The sequence below is a fragment of the Bufo gargarizans genome, chromosome 4 (assembly GCF_014858855.1).
Source record: "Bufo gargarizans isolate SCDJY-AF-19 chromosome 4, ASM1485885v1, whole genome shotgun sequence".
NCBI classification, from domain to species: Eukaryota; Metazoa; Chordata; class Amphibia; order Anura; family Bufonidae; genus Bufo; species Bufo gargarizans.
Window position 1 is genome coordinate 223868416 of NC_058083.1, and position 22708 is coordinate 223891123.

Consider the following 22708-nt stretch of genomic DNA (forward strand, 5'->3'; position numbering starts at 1 on the left):
TGGGGGCAGTGTGGGGGAAATTACTATGGGGCAGTGTGGGGAAAATTACTATATGAGGGCAGCTTCGGGGGCCTTACTATTGGGGAGGCACTGTAGGGGCAATTCTATTATATCTGGCAACACTATAGAGGGATTATTGCCTGGAACACAATATAGGGTGTTATTATTACTAGGGGCACTCTAGGGGACATTATAGCTGCTGTGGACACTATAGGGACATTTGGGGTAATTTAACAAACTGGTGTAAAATAGAACTGGCTTAGTTGCCCATAGCATTGACAGCTCTTTTGGAAATCCAGTTCTACTTTCCACCAGTTTGATAAATGACTCCAATTATGTCTACTGTGGTCACTATTTTTGTCAGCAGTATAGTACCTGGGGAATTGGGGGGCACAACGGGCAAAGTATTGGAGGTGTCAGCAGGATGACACTGTGGGGACACCAGGAGCGGGAGATTTTTGGAAAAACCAAGAAATCTAACGTGTCTGTGTTACAAACTCTGTAGAGACGAGATGCGGCTGAAAGAATTTGTCATTGTGGTCTTATGGAGGAGAAGAGGAAAGAGAAGGTCTACATGACAGGAGATGTACCTGTATGTAAGAGGTATGTGGTCAAGTATTGGGGGAGGTGCCAGAGAAAGGATCCGTCCCGGGTGCCAAACACCCTAGGCACGCCACTGGGTAACAGGATTCATTGGGAAAGAACTTATGTTCATAGAGCCAAGCTCAGGCAAGATGGCTGTACACATAAACAGGCAAGATGGCTGCCTCCAATAATCATACAAGGAAAATGATATATATGCAATCTGGAAATAAAAATAAATAAAAGGAATATGTCAATATATGAGGGAAGATTTATCAAGATAAGTAGACATACTGCTGGAGACTGTGCTTACTTTATGATTAGGCAGTCCATGTGCCTATACTGATATCTCCTGGCTGGTGTAGATTTCAGTTTTCTTTTACGCCAGAAAAAACTGGTGTAAAAGATGATAAATGTGGTGAGGCTGCTGGCCTTGCCCCCTCCCTGCCCTCTCCATGCTCGATTTTTGGTAAAGTGATAACATTTTTGTGCAAGTGGTGTTGAAAAAGTCGCAACCCAAATTGTCAGATTGCTATAAAAATAAAAAGACTGATGAAAAGTGAATGGGAAGGAATTATTGCTACTACAGTCATTCCTCCAATATTCAGATATATTGATAATAGGGATGAGCTAATCGACTTCAGAAGCTTCATCTGAAGTCAATTTGCATAAATATTCGTTGTAATACTGTACGGAGCAGGAGCTCTGTACAGTATTAGAATGTATTGACTCCAATGAGCCGAAGTAATTACTTTGCGAAGTCTTGTATAATAACTTTGTTAATAATTATTACTGTAAAAAACATTAACACCCAACTCGGGTTTCATTCCAAGGTACCACTCCACCGCTCCATACAGTATTTCATTTTGTTTAAACTTTTGCTCCTTATACCTTAAAGGAAATGTGTTATCAGAAAATTACCTATCTTGATATTTTTCATTTTCTATGTTAATATCTATATTTTAACAAAAGCATAGAATCCTATAGTTTTCACACTGGCCACTAAGCCTAATAATAATCACCACTTTTTGGTTTGTACAGATCACTGCAGTTATCTACTTATCTTTCATTCTAATCCTGCCTATAATGATATCACCTCAGTGTATAGATCATACAGGATTCTCCATTTACAATAGGTGATATCAGAGCTTATCTATTATTTTCTTGCACAATGACCTCTTCACAGGTCACACAGCATGCCTAGAAAACTCTCCCATAGAAGTCAATGAGGTTCTCTCCTGACCATTGTGTCCATGTCCCATGTAACTGCTGTAAAGCAATTTTCTAAATGTTTTTTAAATGCTGTTAAGAACAGCTCAGGCAAGATGATAGCCCCCATAATCATGTTCAGAAAATAGAATAAAAAAATCTGCAATCAGAAAATAAAAACACATTAGAAAAAAAAGGACATATATCACTATAACCGTCAGATAAAAATATAGGTGATACATTTTCTTTAAATGTGCAAACTGACACCAAAAGTAATTCTAAATAAATTTCTTGTTTTGAGTGATATATAATATGTATAGTGTCATTATGAATGGGGACATAATGGCCACAATTTTGGTTAGCATGGGCATTTTCACTTTTTCTGTTATTTGTATTTACATTTTCCCAGTATTTATTTTTTACCTTTTTAAATATATTTTTACCACATATCTGCCCCACATATTATTTTATTATAATATATATATATATATATATATATATATATATATATTTATTTGTTATATATTTTTGCTACATAATATATCCCCCAAGAGGTTATTAAAAGACCTCTGGGGACACACACTTATTTTTTTTGTATTTTGCACTATACAGTAGGAGTTACAAATCTTGGCTCTGCAGGCCACATGCATCCCACATGTTTTTTAACCCTAATTTAAAGCATTACCTCTGACATAATATACCTATCTTTTTAATTATGAAATAAATTAATATTACATATGAATCTTCCTCATGTTCTAGGAGCCTACAGTTCCATTTACCTGCCTACATGCTCTCTGTAAATGTGTAGTTATTATAAAGCGCATCTTTAATAGCACACTAACTGAAGACTCAGAGGAGTGGAGTGGGAGGAGAGGGGTAAAATTACAGTCTCTCTCAGCCGGTGTGTGGTTCATGCTGTGAGAGGGAAGGGAGTGCAGCAGTGGAAGAGATTATATGGTCAAAGCACAGACCCTGACCATACAGCACAGTAAAACATTAAATTGTACATTTTCCTGGGAGTAGAAAAATATCAAAATATGTGAGTTAGACACAATGTATGGCTGCAGTACATGAAATGCACATTCATAGTGGCATTGTGAGTGGGATTTTTACAATGACAGGATTTTTACAGTTTTCTGAGGTATAAATATGGTTGAAATATATGTATGCAAAAATAGAATACACAAGCACATGCAGATTCAGTGTGGTAAGGTACTCAAGTCTCAGCTCTGGTTCAGATGCTGCATTACAAAGTTTTAGTGTTTTAACTGAGTAGATCTTTATTAACACATAACCAAACTTTTTTTTAATTGAGTTCAATCATGTGCTGTTCTACGTTTTATATTATTCGATTGAAGACAGACATTTTGATTTGATCCAGAATCAGAATTGAATGGTAAAAAGAGAAAAAGTATAATGGACTGATACAACTTCTCTTTTTTTTAATTAACTCCTAGCTTGGGCTTCTAAAATTGCATGTAGAAATCTGAATGTGTGGCCTTACCCTTACTGTTTATCTTCGAAACACTGCTGAGTAGTTTGTTCCAAGCATCTACTACTATTTCAGTAAAATAATATTTTTGACATTGCTTCTGATCTTCCCCTAGCTAATTTCAGAGAGTTCCCCTTGTTTCTTATTAAAAAATACTTTCCTAAACCTTATTTAAGCCTTTAATAAGTTTAAAGTTTCTGATCACCTTGCCCCTTTCCCTTCTTTCTTCCAGATTTTGGAAATCAATTATTTAAGTCTTTCTTGATAAAACCTTCTATTATTTTTGTAGCCTGTCTTTCAACCCATTCTATTGTACCTGTATTTTTGTAGGAAAGGCCACAGACTTTATACTTTATAGAGGTTTTACACCTTAGCGGATTTTTTTTCAAACTGCCCCCTTCCTGGCTACCAGAACTGCCCTAGCTGCTCCAATGGGCTCTGTGAATGTACAGTAAATATCCCATCATAACAAATGGTCATATGATGCAACAGCATCAAACAAGAAGTTGACATATAGGAAGTGCAATGGAGCTGCCGAGGAAAGAACGATCTGGGAGACAGCACCAGAAAGCAGATAAGAATGCTTGGCTTCCAGGTCTGCCCAGGTGAATGGGGTTTGACTATGACCCCCACCACCTCCCCCACCCAAAAAAATACACTTTCTCTACCATAGAAGCCTGAGTAACTAGTGAACTTTTTGTTGAGCTTTGTAGAGAGCTTTATGTCTCCATATACCAGATAAAACATAAAAAAAAATATAAAAAAAGTTAAAGGGTCACTGCCGTATTTTCTGTTATGTAATTGGATTGCTCTGACTAAGTTTATCTTAGTTCCCTAGTTAATTTTTTTGTATATGTATTAAATTACCTAGTAATGGCAGCATGCTCTTTCCTTCCCAAGACATTTCAGTGGTGCAGCTAAAACAGAGTTGCTAGTTGTCCTCCTTCTCCTATCTTCTATTTACAGAAGACTGAGGACGTAGTAGTAGGCAGTCCCAAACGCTGCGCGTGTACTCCCGTCGGACAGGGATAGTGCCGATATTTGCGATAAAAATGTGCTATTAGAACATTTGCGATAAAAATTAGCGATTAGAATGAACTAATCAGAAGGAAGAGGGCGTGTTTAAATCTGGAGAAAGTCGATTGGTTGAGGTGAGGCTGCGCATTTCCGAGATGATCCGAATGAATTTGGGGTAGTTAGGGAGGGAGGTCTTAGCCTCAGGGTAAGGAGATTGGCGGCCATCTTGAGAAGATAGTCAGAAAGAAGTCTTGTGAGGAGTGGTTGCTATGAACAGAATCTTATTAAACAAGTGGTATTTGAACACAATAATTAGTGATTATGGATTATCACCAAAGCAGCAACAACATATATAAAAAATCTATTTTAAGTGAAAATATGACAGTTATCCTTTAATAAATGTAATACTAATATAATCAATGAAATGAAATGAAAATCCTCCCAAAATCCCCAAATTAATCATGTTTCTTTCAGTATTTTACTTTGAATTAGTTTCTGAAAATTATTAATCAGAGCTTAGAAAAAGTGGAAGGCATAGTTGTGCATAGAAGAAAAGTAATTAATGAACAAAAATAAAAATATTTTATTTTCAATTCTGAATGAATAAAATATTAAAATCCTTACATGTGTTTCCTGTGTGAATTTAGCCTTGGGAAGGCAATTAATAATTTCTGCTTCTTCCTCTAGAGTAGATTCTGATAATTATAGGGGAGGAAATATACTAATATGAAAGTGCTCCATCCACTGTCATGATTAAAACCTTAATTATTCTATGCATTTATTTCTGAAAGTGCTCCATTTTATACATGGATATTCCCTTTCTTCTTGTTAGTAAGTGGCTAATCAAAGTATTTAATTTAAATTCATTGGAATTATTACACTTTTGCTGAATACATTTTTGGCAAAAAAAGTATCAATTATGACATAAACAAATACAACTTTTGTACAAGAATATAAAAAGTTGATACAATCTTTAGGGTATGTTTACACACAGAAGATTTGTTGAAAAAAAAATTCTGCTAAAAATCCATTCTATGCATCTGAACGTGGTTGCTTCTGCAGTGTGTGCATAGGTTTCTTCAAGCCCCATTCACATGAATTGTAAAAAACAGAATTATGTGAAATAAATTGGCTGTGTATGAATATAAAGTACCCTTAATTCATAAAATATTTTAATTCATCCTAGAAAAAAATTAACATTTTTGACTAAGGTAAACACAGTGTATTACAGAATAGGAGATGCTCCTAGCATTTGTGTATAGATACTGTAGCTTTAACTATGAGACCATTTATTGACTGCACATACTGTATGTGCTATGTAGACTATTGGATTGTATAAAGTAGACAAAATATATTTAAATAATACCTAAAGTATCATTTAATAGAACTTGGATACCTTATACTAACATGTTGATTAGCCGCTATCTGGGTGATGAGACCCCCAAAAATAAGTACAGTAAATTGAAGAGTCAGAAGCACTAAAATAAGTTTTGTGATTAGAGCAGAGTAAGCTGTGCATAGATTAATGAAAAGATAGGTTGAGGTCTTACTGATCACTATGACCAGCAAGAAGTTTGTATAAATGCCAGGTACCCCTTAGGCTTTATTATTCAATCTAATCTTATTTGTCTTATAATGCCAAACCTAGCATTAAGATCATAGCATAGATTAAAGGGAACCTGTCATCAACTTCATGCTGCTCATACTAATGGCAGAATTAAATAATGACAGGTGAGTTGATATCAGCGGTCTGTCATTTAAAAGTTAAAAGTAAGTTGTAGCTAAGAACCAACATCACAATCATTGCAGGCCTGGAAAAGAGTCACGGCCACCTGAGAAGAGTCCTGGTTAGTCATGAATTCCTGCTCTCCTGCCCACCTGCTGATGACTGACAGTCTTCTACCTAGTTTTCTCTCTTTCTCTCTAGTAGAGAACTACCAATCATCAGCAGACAGGGGGGAAAAGCAGGAGATTCTAAATAGTCATGACACTTCTCAGGTAGATTTGACTCTTATCAAGGCCTGTGCAGCAATGATTATGATGCTGGTTCTCAGCAACCACTTACTTTTAGCTTGTGAATGACACACCGCTGAGATCAGCATTTCTATCACTACTTTATACTGCCCTCAGTGAAGTCAGCATAAATTTGATAACAGGTTCTCTTTAATTTCTCTTTAAGAGTGTCCATGAGGACACTCTTTGTAGTTCCCTCCTCTGGATAATACAGCAGGATTCCTAACACTGTAGTCTCTTAATTATATCCAAATGCCTTAATTACTGCATGAATGGTGTCTCAGTGGTCAAATCAAACTAATGACAACATCCATATGGAGTTTGTATGTTCTCTCCATGATTGCATGGTTTTCCTCTGGGGACTCTGCTTTCCTCCCACACTTCAATGACATACCGGTAGGGAATCTAGATTGTGAGCCCCACTGGGGACATTGAGCAATTAAAATATTTATAAAGCACTGTGGAATATGCCAATGCTATAAAAGCAAGATAAATAAATTAACAAAAATGTGAAATATGAGGTTTTAGCAAACTAATGGAGTGAAGAGCGTGAAGAGACTGCTATGGCCATCTTGATTGAAGATCCTGCTCGAAATCTTGCGTGCGGTGACATATTGTGTCACTACGTCAGCCAGTGTGATGAAGTCATCACACACCACACATGATTTTGAGCTGAATCTTCAATCAAGATGACCATGAGGGCCTCTTGATGCTCAAATGGATAAGGTGAATATAATTTTTTTCAACAGATTAACCCCTGAAATCCCTCACTATTATTCTCAGATGTTGCGATCAATGATGAACGCGGCATCTGAGGGGTTCAATATGGGGGAGTGGTGCAATCACCGTTCCAAGTAATTGCTCCCGCAACTTATAAAGAATAGTGTTGATCGTAAATATTCTAATCGCAAATTTTTATCTAGAATATTGGCACTTTGAGAATTCGTGAATATCTAGAATATAGTGGTATATATTTGTAAACGCGAATATTTTAGATTTTTTTTCTTCAGTACCCATGATCCCTCACTGCTTCTTGCTTGTGGGCCAATGAGAAGGCTGCGATATATTTGTATTTAGGAGTAGTGTTGATCGCTAATTTTTGTATCGCAAATTTTATCTCAAATTTTCTGATTGCCGATTTTTGCAATCAAGAAAATTATGACTGGAGATCACGAATTCTCAAATTTGAAAATATATGACAAATATTCGCCAAAATATTTGTGAAATGTTGCAAATTCTAATATTGCCCTTGCCGCTCATCACTGATAAAGAAACGTCTTCTTCGACGAATTGAATTTTTCTAAACTTCGCTCATCACCAGTGCTCATAGACACTGATGATGAAGGGTGTGAGATTTCCTCTCCCGCTGCAGAATTTGCAGTGCTTGCCCTGCTTTCTCTACATTTGTACATGAACCTACACTTGTACTGTATATGATCCTACACTTGCAAACTGCCTTTTGTATTTTCCTCCTCATTGATAGCCTGTGAGTTGGAAATAAGTTAATTGAATATATACACAAAAAAATGAATTTTAATACATCTTATTAAATAAAAAGTCCTCTTTCATCTCTTTTTAGCCATGCCTTCACCTCCCTCTGCCTCTTGAACATTCTCTTTCATTCCCTGGTAAATTCATTGTGAGAGAGACAGTGCTGAGATGGACTTTCAGTTTCACTGAGGGATCAAGATAAAGATGTTGCACATAGAGGACTATGTAGAGGCGGGTTCGGATAGGAGGATCAGTTGTAGAAAGAAGGCAAAGATACTAATAGAGATACTGCTGATTGTTCTAGTAAGAATTTTACTGTCTCACCTCACCTATGCTGGATTTACCGTTACACTGCTAAGTAATGCTTTACAATGGCCTTTATAATGCTACTCTTTCTTCTCTGTGTGTTTGAGACAGATAAAAGAAAGACAGTTTACACCCACCTCCGAGTTAAGCTCAGGGATGCTTAACAAATAAACCTGGGGATAAATGAAGAATGCCAGGCATATAGTAATTCAGAAACAGGTTTATTTCTTATGCACAGTCCCGCAAGTTTATTCTGAAAAATCATATAAAGCAACAGATGCTTTTAAGGGTGTGGGGCACTGCCTTTTTACTATGAGCTCTGTGTCTTGATGGAAGATGCATCACCTCTCTCACTAAGGTTGATTTTTAGGCAGCGAGTAGAACATGGTCTACTCTCTTATGTCAAGGTTACCCATGCTATATATCATTCTTAATCTATAAAAATCAGTGCTGAACAGAACTTGTGCTAATTAATCCTTAGAGAAAAATGTGACCAAAAAACTATTTGAAGGCTAAAACAAAAGGCTGATGATATTTTGTAAGTACACAGTGTAACTTGTACTTAATGATTTGATTGGTTGCCAAGGAAATAAAGAGTGGTATAATTTCAGAAACATTTTGCTTCTATAAAATGCATAAAAATCATTTCAATTTTATCCTTGGGAATTGTTTTCAGTATGACTTGAAAAGACATACAATTAATGATGGTGAAGTGTCAAAAGCACCGGAAAGACTTTGTGTATGGTATTGTAGTTCAAATTTATGAATTATTATAGACTTCCTCCGCACAGCTGGACATATCGAGGATGATAAGAGCTCAACTGTCTGCGTTGTATGGAGTTCAGAGCCTCCACCATGTGCGTAGATGAGATAAACACAGCTGCCTCTTCACTGACTTTCCTGCATCTCTCAATAAGATGAATGCTGGAGTGAAACACTTTTCTATGCAGATGAGCAGCTTATACTTCATTTTACTTTTTTCTTCAAACTGAGGATTACTGGATGAATGACTGAGTCTGTAGCTCAAATATGTTTGTGGAACATTTCTTCTTGTTATATGGTTTGTTTGAAATGCTATGAATTTCATTTTACACATATTTACGGTATGTATTTGTGCATTTGTTTTTTGTATTGCAAATATTACAATACCATAAATATTGAAAAACATTCATTTATCTGGATCAAAGAATTTAAGCTAACAAGAAACATGAATATATTAAACCCTTAATTTAAAATTAACCTTTGGGGCTTCAATGCCAGTGTCAAAATGGTTATTTTACTCTATTATTTACTCTACTGATCCAACACTAAGAAATACTTGAAAAACAAGTGAAAACTAAGTTTAGTATAGAGACTTTTTTATTATAAATATTTTCAACTTTTTTCCCTTACATTACATATCAACATGGTGTAGGAGAAGTGTTAAGATATTGCTTGTGGCTCTTTACTTGCTCCTGGCAGAGGTATTGGGAATGAGACCAGGACATAAATCAGCATGAACAAGGTAAAGAAAATATATATTCTCTCCAGATAAAAAAAAAAGAATGTACCCTATACAGTATATTCAGATGGCATAAATTTGAACAGCTCTTGTACACATAGCAGTACTGAATCTTTACGTTTTATAGAACAATAGGTAAGACAGTACCTAAAAAGGTGCATACAACCTTAATGTGCTTCTGTATTCATTTGATTTTTTTCATAGATTCAATGGAAAATAAAATTATGGCACACTCCTTTGATTAGGTTCTGTTTAAATATGCATCATGGCTTCTGTTTATATTGTGGTCTATACTGTGTTCTTCTTTTCATCAGTAAGAATAGGACTGTATGTAGTGCTATTCTTCCTGTCAAATTTGACAGAATTTGAGGCAGAGCCTCCATCGCTACAAAAAACATAACTTTATGAGGTGTTCTCTCCTAGAAGCACACATACCACAGTATCAAAAACACCAGCTAACACTTAACTTACCCTTCAATTCATATAAAAAAAATCATATCCACCATTCCCACATAGTATGTACTAAAGAGAAGGCATGAAGCCAATAAATCTATATTATATAAGTAGGTTGTAGGTAGAGATGAGTGAAGTTTTGGAAAAAATATTATTCGGCAGCTTTTCCTGAAGTTCATTAAGAAATTTGTTTTGTTATGAACTAATCCCTATGAACCAGGTTTACCCAGGCCACTGTGCCTAATAATATTTTTCCCACTTGATAGCCCAGTCTCAGTGTGAAGGCTTGGAAGTTAGCGCTGTATGCTGTTCTAAATAGACAACACCCGGCACTAATGTCTGCGATTAGCAGTAATGCCGGTCGAAGACTTTTAACCCTTCCGATGCTGTGGTAATCAAGATGTGCTCTGGCTACCCTCAAAGGGGATCGAGGGAGCTGGAACATGTATGCAGCAGACCCTGTCCTCCTGTGTGATGGTACCAAAGATGGTACACAGCAATGAGGCAGGAAAACCTTCCTCAAAGCAATAAAATTGAGGGATCCACAACAGGGATCCATTCCTACTATGAACTTAGTAGTATTATGCTTTTAAAATGATTAGGGTTAAGACAAGATTGCAGAACATGGTGGATGGATCAAACATGGCCGCTGGATTATTGCAGCACACTGTCCATAGCACATGAGCATTTGTAACGTCTCTTCCTATGCTCAGCTCACAATGCAATGGTGGCGACTGCATGGGATGAGGCTTTTATAGGGCTGTGATATCACAGGGGATGGCTACCTACAGATTGGCTGGCTGCACGGCATTATGGGTAACATTGCATTCCCAGGCTTCTTACTTTAACTTTTTAACATGTGCAGCTACTGTTTTAAGAAAACCTGATTCGTTACCACGAAGCACAAGGAAATTCAGCTTCTATGCAAATCGTTTTCTTAAACTTCGGACTGAATTCCTCTTTGAATACTGCACTTCTCTCAACACTAGTTGTAGGCTTGGAGTATAAAATCCAATCTGCTTGCATAGTCAGTGATTCTCTCTGAATATAGCAGCACCTATATTTTTCAAAGCCTTCAGGTAAGCCAGAGAACTGTTTTGGGGAACCCATACATGGAACACTTAGCTCTAAATGAGAGTAGCCTCTATAAGGTGGGGGTGCCCTCTTCAGGGTGGCACTTCTACCTGCTATGCAGTGCATAACAGGAAATACAGAACATTTTTATTGATGGTCCCTGACTATTGTGTTCTAACAGAACTATGATTGAGCTGCAAAGATAAAGAACATCTGGGGATTCAAAAGCATTGTCAGACTAAAGAAGAGTACACGTGGATATTGAGCATTCACAGAGAATTGCTGGCATACCGTATGCAAGCTGTACTATTAGAAGCAATGTGGGGAGGTGGATTTTTTTTTATATGAATTGAAGTAAATGCTTAGTTTTAGCTGGTGTTTTGTATACTGTATTATGTGTCAAGTTCTCCATTGATTAGAGATTACAGTGATATGTATATTCTTTCCTAGACCCTTTACAGACTACTAATGATGGTGACACACCAACATATTAATACATTTTATTATTGTCATACCTACTTGCATATATAGTACAGTATATAATAAAATATGTAGTATCGGGCATCATAAGTGCTGGTAAAATAATAAAGTATGCTATCTACCCTAAACAGGATAAAATATAAATGTCCTCTGCTAATGTCTGTGACTAGTAGCCATCTATATTTTTGATATTGTACCCATAAAGGGAGTGAGTAAAGGATGTGAAATACTGATGTTTCCCTATGTTATCAGAGGGCAAAGAATGAGTACTGCTAAATTTTGTGCCTGCAGTATTTACTATTGTTGTGCCTATTTCTATAATTGACCCTATGTTTTCTGCCTTGCCATTGTTGACCGCCCAGTGTTAATCTGAGAAAACCTGTATACTCATGTCAATGCTAAATCTAAAAAAACATTCCTAGTGGTTTACAGAACTCATTATGTAAATGATGTTCACTGAAAAATTATTTTCAGTATTTAAATCAAGAGCTCTTAATATGATTTCAAATAAGTGCCACTTATTCAAGTACAATATTTACATATTTATATAATTATTATGAATGCACACTGTACATATAGGGAAAATTTATCAAGACTGGTGTTTCCTTTGACAATCTCCTATGTGCTGGAGTGACACATGCCTAATTTATTAAGAGGTACTTCTTAATAAATTACACATATCTTTGACCCTCCATGCCTCAGAATTAAGCTACAGGAATTTACTTTAATTTCTGGCATAAATTATAGTAAATTCAGTGAGTTGCAGAAGGCTACAAAGTGAGAAGTATAAAGTCACAAAGTATGGAATTAACACGGCATGTGCTACATTATGCAATTTTTTATACCTTAAAAGTGGCATAAAAGCTATGATGAATCTTCCCCCATCGTTTAAGAAGAAATAAAGAAAAATTATTTTTTTTTAAATTGTAAAAAATAAATGCTAATGCAGTAAAGGTAAAAAAAAAAAAAGTTTAATATTAAATAATACTGTCATATTTAAATTTGATTAGCATATTTGATTTTACTTCTTTACTTCATTTTACTAACTTGTAAGTGGCAGTCCTAATAGTTTTCTGTCTAAGAGTAAGACAGAGAAATGGACTTGTAACAGGGGTGTGTTGCACTTTATAATCTCCAGAAGGAAATCTCACTGAAACAGTCTGTTTTACCAGTCTCTTCTATGGTGTAGTACAACAATTCTGGTTTGCACTAGCTATGACATGATTGATGATGGTGGCGATTGTCTCTCATGTGCTCTCCCTGCCTCTTGTGGAAGGAGCCACAGCACCCTGTTGCTAACCACCAAAGGCTTGATTTCACCATTATTTCCCATTATATATTTAGCTCTATCCAGGAGAATTGTCACCTGGGACAAAAACTATTAAATAGGGTATAATGTCGTTGATATGAACAATGCAAACAAATAACAATGAAATTAAGGATACAGTACAAACCTTAATATAAAACGTATTGACTTGTACATGCCAGAGAGAATAGCCTCACATCATCCGCTGTTCAAGCTAAACAATTGTGATAATTTTGGAGAATGCATGCAACAAATAACACGTTAAATAAAAGTAAACCCTCCAAATTTATAGTTTTTATTTGGGGGGCATAGCTGGATATTCTAATAGGCACAAGTGTCAGAACTGGATCATAGTTCATGCAATGGTACTGTGATCTGTTTTATATTCAACCATTGATCAAAATATTTCCATATATTTAAGCTCGTGTTAGAAAATAAATTGAGTGGCACTGCGTTTAACTTCCCTGTGCATCACGGGTGCCAACTTTAGCCACCTAGCGGTGCTCTGCCTACAGAAGACTTATAGCCAATTCAAACAAAAAAGATATACATAGGTGACACTCATTATTCGGTGCAAACTTCCTTTATTTCCTCCAGGGCTGAGTACATAAAGCTGGATACATCAAGGCTGGATACATCAAAGCTGGGTACATGAATGGCTCGGGGCTGTGAGGATATATTGTGACGGCCGTTTTTCACCTCCAGGCTTCTTCGGGCCGTAACATAAATGGCGCCACTGCGCCAGTGTTTAAATGTCGGCTCCCATATGTCATCTGCGTCAATCCTGTATTAAGACATGCTTGATATTACAAAAACACTCCTAAATTGATTTTTTTTTATTTAAAACTAAGGGGCCCATTGTGCATGAGTAGAGTTGAGCGGACACCTGGATGTTCGGGTTCGAGAAGTTCGGCCGAACTTCCCGGAAATGTTCGGGTTCGGGATCCGAACCCGATCCGAACTTCGTCCCGAACCCGAACCCCATTGAAGTCAATGGGGACCCGAATAAAAATTAACCAATATCAATTGGAGAGAGGTCCCATAGCAGAGAATCTGGCTTCACGTCACCCACCACTGGAACAGTCCATTCTCAGATATTTAGGCCCCGGCACCCAGGCAGAGGAGAGAGGTCCCGTAACAGAGAATCTGTCTTCATGTCAGCAGAGAATCAGTCTGCATGTCATAGCAGAGAATCAGACTTCACGTCAGCCACCACTGTAACAGTCCATTGTCATAAATTTAGGCCCTGGCACCCAGGCAGAGGAGAGAGGTCCCATAACACAGAATCTGGCTTCATGTCAGCAGATAATCAGTCTTCATATCATAGCAGAGAATCAGGCTTCACGTCACCCACCACTGTAACAGTCCATTGTCATAAATTTAGGCCCCGGCACCCAGGCAGAGGAGAGAGGTCCCATAACACAGAATCTGGCTTCATGTCAGCAGAGAATCAGTCTTCATATCATAGAAGAGAATCAGGCTTCACGTCACCCACCACTGTAACAGTCCATTATCATAAATTTAGGCCCCGGCACCCAGGCAGAGAAGAGAGGTCCCATAACACAGAATCTGGCTTCATGTCACCAGAGAATCAGTCTGCATGTCATAGCAGAGAATCAGGCTTCACGTCAGCCACCACTGCAACAGTCCATTGTCAGATATTTAGGCCCAGCACCCAGGCAGAGGAGAGAAGTCCCATAACACAGAATCTGTCTTCATGTCAGCAGAGAATCAGTCTGCATGTCATAGCAGAGAATCAGGCTTCACGTCAGCCACCACTGCAACAGTCCATTGTCATATATTTAGGCCCAGCACACAGGCAGAGGAGAGAGGTCCCGTAACAGACAATCTGTCTTCATGTCAGCAGAGAATTAGTCTGCATGTCATAGCAGAGAATCAGGCTTCACGTCAGCCACCACTGCAACAGTCCATTGGCATATATTTAGACCCAGCACACAGGCAGAGGAGAGAGGTCCCGTAACAGAGGATCTGGCTTCATGTCAGCAGAGAATCAGTCTGCATGTCATAGCAGAGAATCAGGCTTCACGTCAGCCACCACTGCAACAGTCCATTGTCATATATTTAGGCCCAGCACACAGGCAGAGGAGAGAGGTCCCGTGACAGAGAATCTGTCTTCATGTCAGCAGAGAATCAGTCTGCATGTCATAGCAGAGAATCAGGCTTCACGTCAGCCACCACTGCAACAGTCCATTGGCATATATTTAGGCCCAGCACCCAGGCAGAGGAGAGAGGTCCCGTAACAGAGAATCTGTCTTCATGTCAGCAGAAAATCAGTCTGCATGTCATAGCAGAGAATCAGGCTTCACGTCACCCAACATTGGAACAGTTTATTGGCATATATTTAGGCCCCGGCACCCAGACAGAGGAGAGGTTCATTCAACTTTGGGTAGCCTCGCAATATAATGGTAAAATGAAAATAAAAATAGGATTGAATAAAGAAGTGTCCTGGAGTACAATAATATATGGTTAAGGGGAGGTAGTTAATGTCTAATCTGCACAAGGGACAGGTCCTGTGGGATCCATTCCTGGTTCATTTTTATGAACGTCAGCTTGTCCACATTGGCTGTAGACAGGCGGCTGCGTTTGTCTGTAATTACGCCCCCTGCCGTGCTGAATACACGTTCAGACAAAACGCTGGCCGCCGGGCAGGCCAGCACCTCCAAGGCATAAAAGGCTAGCTCTGGCCATGTGGACAATTTAGAGACCCAGAAGTTGAATGGGGCCAAACCATCAGTCAGTACGTGGAGGGGTGTGCACACGTACTGTTCCACCATATTAGTGAAATGTTGCCTCCTGCTAACACGTTGCGTACCAGGTGGTGGTGCAGTTAGCTGTGGCGTGTTGACAAAAGTTTTCCACATCTCTGCCATGCTAACCCTGCCCTCAGAGGAGCTGGCCGTGACACAGCTGCCTTGGCGACCTCTTGCTCCTCCTCTGCCTTGGCCTTGGGCTTCCACTTGTTCCCCTCTGACATTTGGGAATGCTCTCAGTAGCGCGTCTACCAACGTGCGCTTGTACTCGCGCATCTTCCTATCACGCTCCAGTGCAGGAAGTAAGGTGGGCACATTGTCTTTGTACCGTGGATCCAGCAGGGTGGCAACCCAGTAGTCCGCACACGTTAAAATGTGGGCAACTCTGCTGTTGTTGCGCAGGCACTGCAGCATGTAGTTGCTCATGTGTGCCAGGCTGCCCAGGGGTAAGGACAAGCTGTCCTCTGTGGGAGGCGTATCGTCATCGTCCTGCCTTTCCCCCCAGCCACGCACCAGTGATGGGCCCGAGCTGTGTTGGGTGCCACCCCGCTGTGACCATGCTTCATCCTCCTCCACCTCCTCCTCATCCTCGTCCTCCTCGTCCTCCAGTAGTGGGCCCTGGCTGGCCACACTTGTACCTGGCCTCTGCTGTTGCAAAAAACCTCCCTCTGAGTCACTTCGAAGAGACTGGCCTGAAAGTGCTAAAAATGACCCCTCTTCCTCCTCCTCCTCCTCCTCGGCCACCTCCTCTTCCATCATCGCCCTAAGTGTTTTCTCAAGGAGACATAGAAGTGGTATTGTAACGCTGATAACGGCGTCATCGCCACTGGCCATGTTGGTGGAGTACTCGAAACAGCGCAACAGGGCACACAGGTCTCGCATGGAGGCCCAGTCATTGGTGGTGAAGTGGTGCTGTTCCGCAGTGCGACTGACCCGTGCGTGCTGCAGCTAAAACTCCACTATGGCCTGCTGCTGCTCGCACAGTCTGTCCAGCATGTGCAAGGTGGAGTTCCACCTGGTGGGCACGTCGCATATGAGGCGGTGAGCGGGAAGGCCGAAGTTACGCTGTAGCGCAGACAGGCGAGCAGCGGCAGGATGTGAACGCCGGAAGCGCGAACAGACGGCCCGCACTTTATGCAGCAGCTCTGACATGTCGGGGTAGTTGTGAATGAACTTCTGCACCACCAAATTCAGCACATGCGCCAGGCAAGGGATGTGCGTCAAACCGGCTAGTTCCAGAGCTGCAACGAGATTTCGCCCATTATCGCACACCACCAGGCCGGGCTTGAGGCTCACCGGCAGCAACCACTCGTCGGTCTGTTGTTCTATACCACGCCACAACTCCTGTGCGGTGTGGGGCCTGTCCCCCAAACATATGAGTTTCAGAATGGCCTGCTGACGTTTACCCCGGGCTGTGCTGAAGTTGGTGGTGAAGGTGTGTGGCTGACTGGATGAGCAGGTGGAAGAAGAGGAGGAGGAAGCCGAGAAGGAGGAGGTGGCAACAGGAGGCAAAGAATGTTGCCCTGCGATCCTTGGCGGCGGAAGGACGTGCGCCAAACAGCTCTCCGCATGGGGCCCAGCTGCCACTACATTTACCAAGTGTGCAGTTAGGGAGATATAGCGTCCCTGGCCGTGCAGACTTGTCCACGTATCTATGGTTAGGTGGACCTTGCTACAGATGGCGTTGCGCAGTGCACACTTGATTTTATTGGATACTTGGTTGTGCAGGGAAGGCATGGCTCTCTTGGAGAAGTAGTGGCGGCTGGGAACAACATACTGTGGGACAGCAAGCGACATGAGCTGTTTGAAGCTGTCTGTGTCCACCAGCCTAAATGACAGCATTTCATAGGCCAGTAGTTTAGAAATGCTGGCATTCAGGGCCAGGGATCGAGGGTGGCTAGGTGGGAATTTACGCTTTCTCTCAAATGTTTGTGAGATGGAGAGCTGAACGCTGCCGTGTGACATGGTTGAGATGCTTGGTGACGGAGGTGGTGGTGGTGTTGGTGGTACATCCCCTGTTTGCTGGGCGGCAGGTGCCAACGTTCCTCCAGAGGCGGAGGAAGAGGCCGAGGCGGCAGCAGCAGAAGAGGCCGAGGCGGCAGCAGCAGAAGAGGCCGAGGTGGCAGCAGCAGAAGAGGTAGCAGGGGGAGCCTGAGTGACTTCCTTGTTTTTAAGGTGTTTACTCCACTGCAGTTCATGCTTTGCATGCAGGTGCCTGGTCATGCAGGTTGTGCTAAGGTTCAGAACGTTAATGCCTCGCTTCAGGCTCTGATGGCACAGCGTGCAAACCACTCGGGTCTTGTCGTCAGCACATTGTTTGAAGAAGTGCCATGCCAGGGAACTCCTTGAAGCTGCCTTTGGGGTGCTCGGTCCCAGATGGCGGCGGTCAGTAGCAGGCGGAGTCTCTTGGCGGCGGGTGTTCTGCTTTTGCCCACTGCTCCCTCTTTTGCTACGCTGTTGGCTCGGTCTCACCACTGCCTCTTCCTCCGAACTGTGAAAGTCAGTGGCACGACCTTCATTCCATGTGGGGGTCTAGGACCTCATCGTCCCCTGCATCGTCTTCCCCCCAGTTTTGATCCCTGACCTCCTGTTCAGTCTGCACACTGCAGAAAGACGCAGCAGTTGGCACCTGTGTTTCGTCATCATCAGAGACTTGCTGAGGTGGTATTTCCATGTCCTCATCATCAGGAAACATAAGTGGTTGTGCGTCAGTGCATTCTATGTCTTCCACCGCTGGGGAAGGGCTAGGTGGATGCCCTTGGGAAACCCTGCCAGAAGAGTCTTCAAACAGCATAAGAGACTGCTGCATAACTTGAGGCTCAGACAGTTTCCCTGATATGCATGGGGGTGATGTGACAGACTGATGGGGTTGGTTTTCAGGCGCCATCTGTGCGCTTTCTGCAGAAGACTGGGTGGGAGATAATGTGAACGTGCTGGATCCACTGTCGGACACCCAATTGACTAATGCCTGTACCTGCTCAGGCCTTACCATCCTTAGAACGGCATTGGGCCCCACCATATATCGCTGTAAATTCTGGCGGCTACTGGGACCTGAGGTAGTTGGTACACTAGGACGTGTGGATGTGGCAGAACGGCCACGTCCTCTCCCAGCACCAGAGGGTCCACTAACACCACCACGACCATGTCCACGTCCGCATCCCTTACTAGATGTTTTCCTCATTGTTATCGTTCACCACAACAACAAAAATATTATTTGGCCCAATGTATTGAATTCAAATTCAGGCCTTTTTTTACAGACACCTAACACTATCTGGCTATCTATTTAGGTACCGTATTACACTAATACAGGCACAGCAGTAACCACCGATTTAGCGGACTATGAATTTGAGGCCGAGTATTTAGGCGCTGGGTGACAGGTATACGTTTTACGGACAGAATTAGACTGGGATATGCACAGTAGCGTGTGTGTGAAGTTATTGAGAATGACCCTATCAGCACCTTGATTCTGATATACCCTTTTAGGGATGTATTTAAAGTAGGCCTGATACAGCAGAAACCACGAAATTAGGAAATTGCTAAATTGGGAATTGTATTTCAACCCAGAACAAAAAATGTGCTTTGACGGACACTAAATAACTTGCCCAGCCACAACAGTACAGCAGTAACGACAGATTTAGCAGGATATAAATTTGAGGCCCAGTATTTAGGCGCTGGGTGACAGGTATAGGTTTACTGACAGAATTAGACTTGGAAATGCACAGTAGCGTGTGTGTGAAGTTATTCAGAATGACCCTATCAGCACCTTGATTCTGATATACCCTTTTAGGGATGTATTTAAAGTAGGCCTGATACAGCAGAAACCACTAAATTAGGAAATTGCTAAATTGGGAATTGTATTTCAACCCAGAACAAAAACTGTGCTTTGACGGACACTAAATAACTTGCCCAGGCACAGCAGTACAGCAGTAACGACAGATTTAGCAGGATATAAATTTGAGGCCTAGTATTTAGGCGCTGGGTGACAGGTATACGTTTTACGGACAGAATTAGACTGGGATATGCACAGTAGCGTGTGTGTGAAGTTATTGAGAATAACCCTATCAGCACCTTGATTCTGATATACCCTTTTAGGGATGTATTTAAAGTAGGCCTGATACAGCAGAAACCACTAAATTAGGAAATTGCTAAATTGGGAATTGTATTTCAACCCAGAACAAAAAATGTGCTTTGACGGACACTAAATAACTTGCCCAGCCAAAACTGTACAGCAGTAACAACAGATTTAGCAGGATATAAATTTGAGGCCTAGTATTTAGGCGCTGGGTGACAGGTATAGGTTTACTGACAGAATTTGACTTGGAAATGCACAGTAGCGTGTGTGTGAAGTTATTCAGAATGACCCTATGTGCATCTTGAATATTATATACCCTTTTAGGGATAGATTTCAAATAGCTCTGATACAGCAGAAACCACTAAATTAGGAAATTGCTAAATTGGGAATTGTATTTCAACCCAGAACAAAAACTGTGCTTTGACGGACACTAAATAACTTCCCCAGCCACAGCAGTACAGCAGTAACGACAGATTTAGCAGGATATAAATTTGAGGCCTAGTATTTAGGCGCTGGGTGACAGGTATACGTTTTACGGACAGAATTAGACTGGGATATGCACAGTAGCGTGTGTGTGAAGTTATTGAGAATGACCCTATCAGCACCTTGATTCTGATATACCCTTTTAGGGATGTATTTAAAGTAGGCCTGATACAGCAGAAACCACGAAATTAGGAAATTGCTAAATTGGGAATTGTATTTCAACCCAGAACAAAAAATGTGCTTTGACGGACACTAAATAACTTGCCCAGCCACAACAGTACAGCAGTAACGACAGATTTAGCAGGATATAAATTTGAGGCCCAGTATTTAGGCGCTGGGTGACAGGTATAGGTTTACTGACAGAATTAGACTTGGAAATGCACAGTAGCGTGTGTGTGAAGTTATTCAGAATGACCCTATCAGTTCCTTGATTCTGATATACCCTTTTAGGGATGTATTTAAAGTAGGCCTGATACAGCAGAAACCACTAAATTAGGAAATTGCTAAATTGGGAATTGTATTTCAACCCAGAACAAAAACTGTGCTTTGACGGACACTAAATAACTTGCCCAGGCACAGCAGTACAGCAGTAACGACAGATTTAGCAGGATATAAATTTGAGGCCTAGTATTTAGGCGCTGGGTGACAGGTATACGTTTTACGGACAGAATTAGACTGGGATATGCACAGTAGCGTGTGTGTGAAGTTATTGAGAATAACCCTATCAGCACCTTGATTCTGATATACCCTTTTAGGGATGTATTTAAAGTAGGCCTGATACAGCAGAAACCACTAAATTAGGAAATTGCTAAATTGGGAATTGTATTTCAACCCAGAACAAAAAATGTGCTTTGACGGACACTAAATAACTTGCCCAGCCAAAACTGTACAGCAGTAACAACAGATTTAGCAGGATATAAATTTGAGGCCTAGTATTTAGGCGCTGGGTGATAGGTATAGGTTTACTGACAGAATTTGACTTGGAAATGCACAGTAGCGTGTGTGTGAAGTTATTCAGAATGACCCTATGTGCATCTTGAATATTATATACCCTTTTAGGGATAGATTTCAAATAGCTCTGATACAGCAGAAACCACTAAATTAGGAAATTGCTAAATTGGGAATTGTATTTCAACCCAGAACAAAAACTGTGCTTTGACGGACACTAAATAACTTCCCCAGCCACAGCAGTACAGCAGTAACGACAGATTTAGCAGGATATAAATTTGAGGCCTAGTATTTAGGCGCTGGGTGACAGGTATACGTTTTACAGACAGAATTAGACTGGGATATGCACAGTAGCGTGTGTGTGAAGTTATTGAGAATGACCCTATCAGCACCTTGATTCTGATATACCCTTTTAGGGATGTATTTAAAGTAGGCCTGATACAGCAGAAACCACTAAATTAGGAAATTGCTAAATTGGGAATTGTATTTCAACCCAGAACAAAAAATGTGCTTTGACGGACACTAAATAACTTGCCCAGCCACAACAGTACAGCAGTAACGACAGATTTAGCAGGATATAAATTTGAGGCCCAGTATTTAGGCGCTGGGTGACAGGTATACGTTTTACGGACAGAATTAGACTGGGATATGCACAGTAGCGTGTGTGTGTGAAGTTATTGAGAATGACCCTATCAGCACCTTGATTCTGATATACCCTTTTAGGGATGTATTTAAAGTAGGCCTGATACAGCAGAAACCACTAAATTAGGAAATTGCTAAATTGGGAATTGTATTTCAACCCAGAACAAAAACTGTGCTTGGACGGACACTAAATAACTTGCCCAGCCACAGCAATAACCACAGATTTAGCTGGATATAAATTTGAGGCCTAGTATTTAGGCGCTGGGTGACAGGTATAGGTTTACTGACAGAATTAGACTTGGAAATGCACAGTAGCGGGTGTGTGAAGTTATTCTGAATGACCCTATGTGCACCTTGAATATTATATACTCTTTTAGGGATAGATTTCAAATAGCTCTGATACAGCAGAAACCACTAAATTATGAAATTGCTAAATTGTATTTCAACCCGGAACAAAAACTGTGCTTTGACGGACACTAAATAACTTGACCAGCTACAGCAGTAACGACAGATTTAGCTGGATATAAATTTGAGGCCTAGTATTTAGGCGCTGGGTGACAGGTATAGGTTTACTGACAGAATTAGACTTGGAAATGCACAGTAGCGGGTGTGTGAAGTTATTCTGAATGACCCTATGTGCACATTGAATATGATATACCCTTTTAGGGATAGATTTCAAATAGCTCTAATACAGCAGAAACCACTAAATTATGAAATTGCTAAATCGGGAATTGTATATCAACCCAGAACAAAAAATGTGCTTTGACGGACACTAAATAACTTGACCAGCCACAACAGTACAGCAGTAACGACAGATTTAGCTGGATATAAATTTGAGGCCTAGTATTTAGGCGCTGGGTGACAGGTA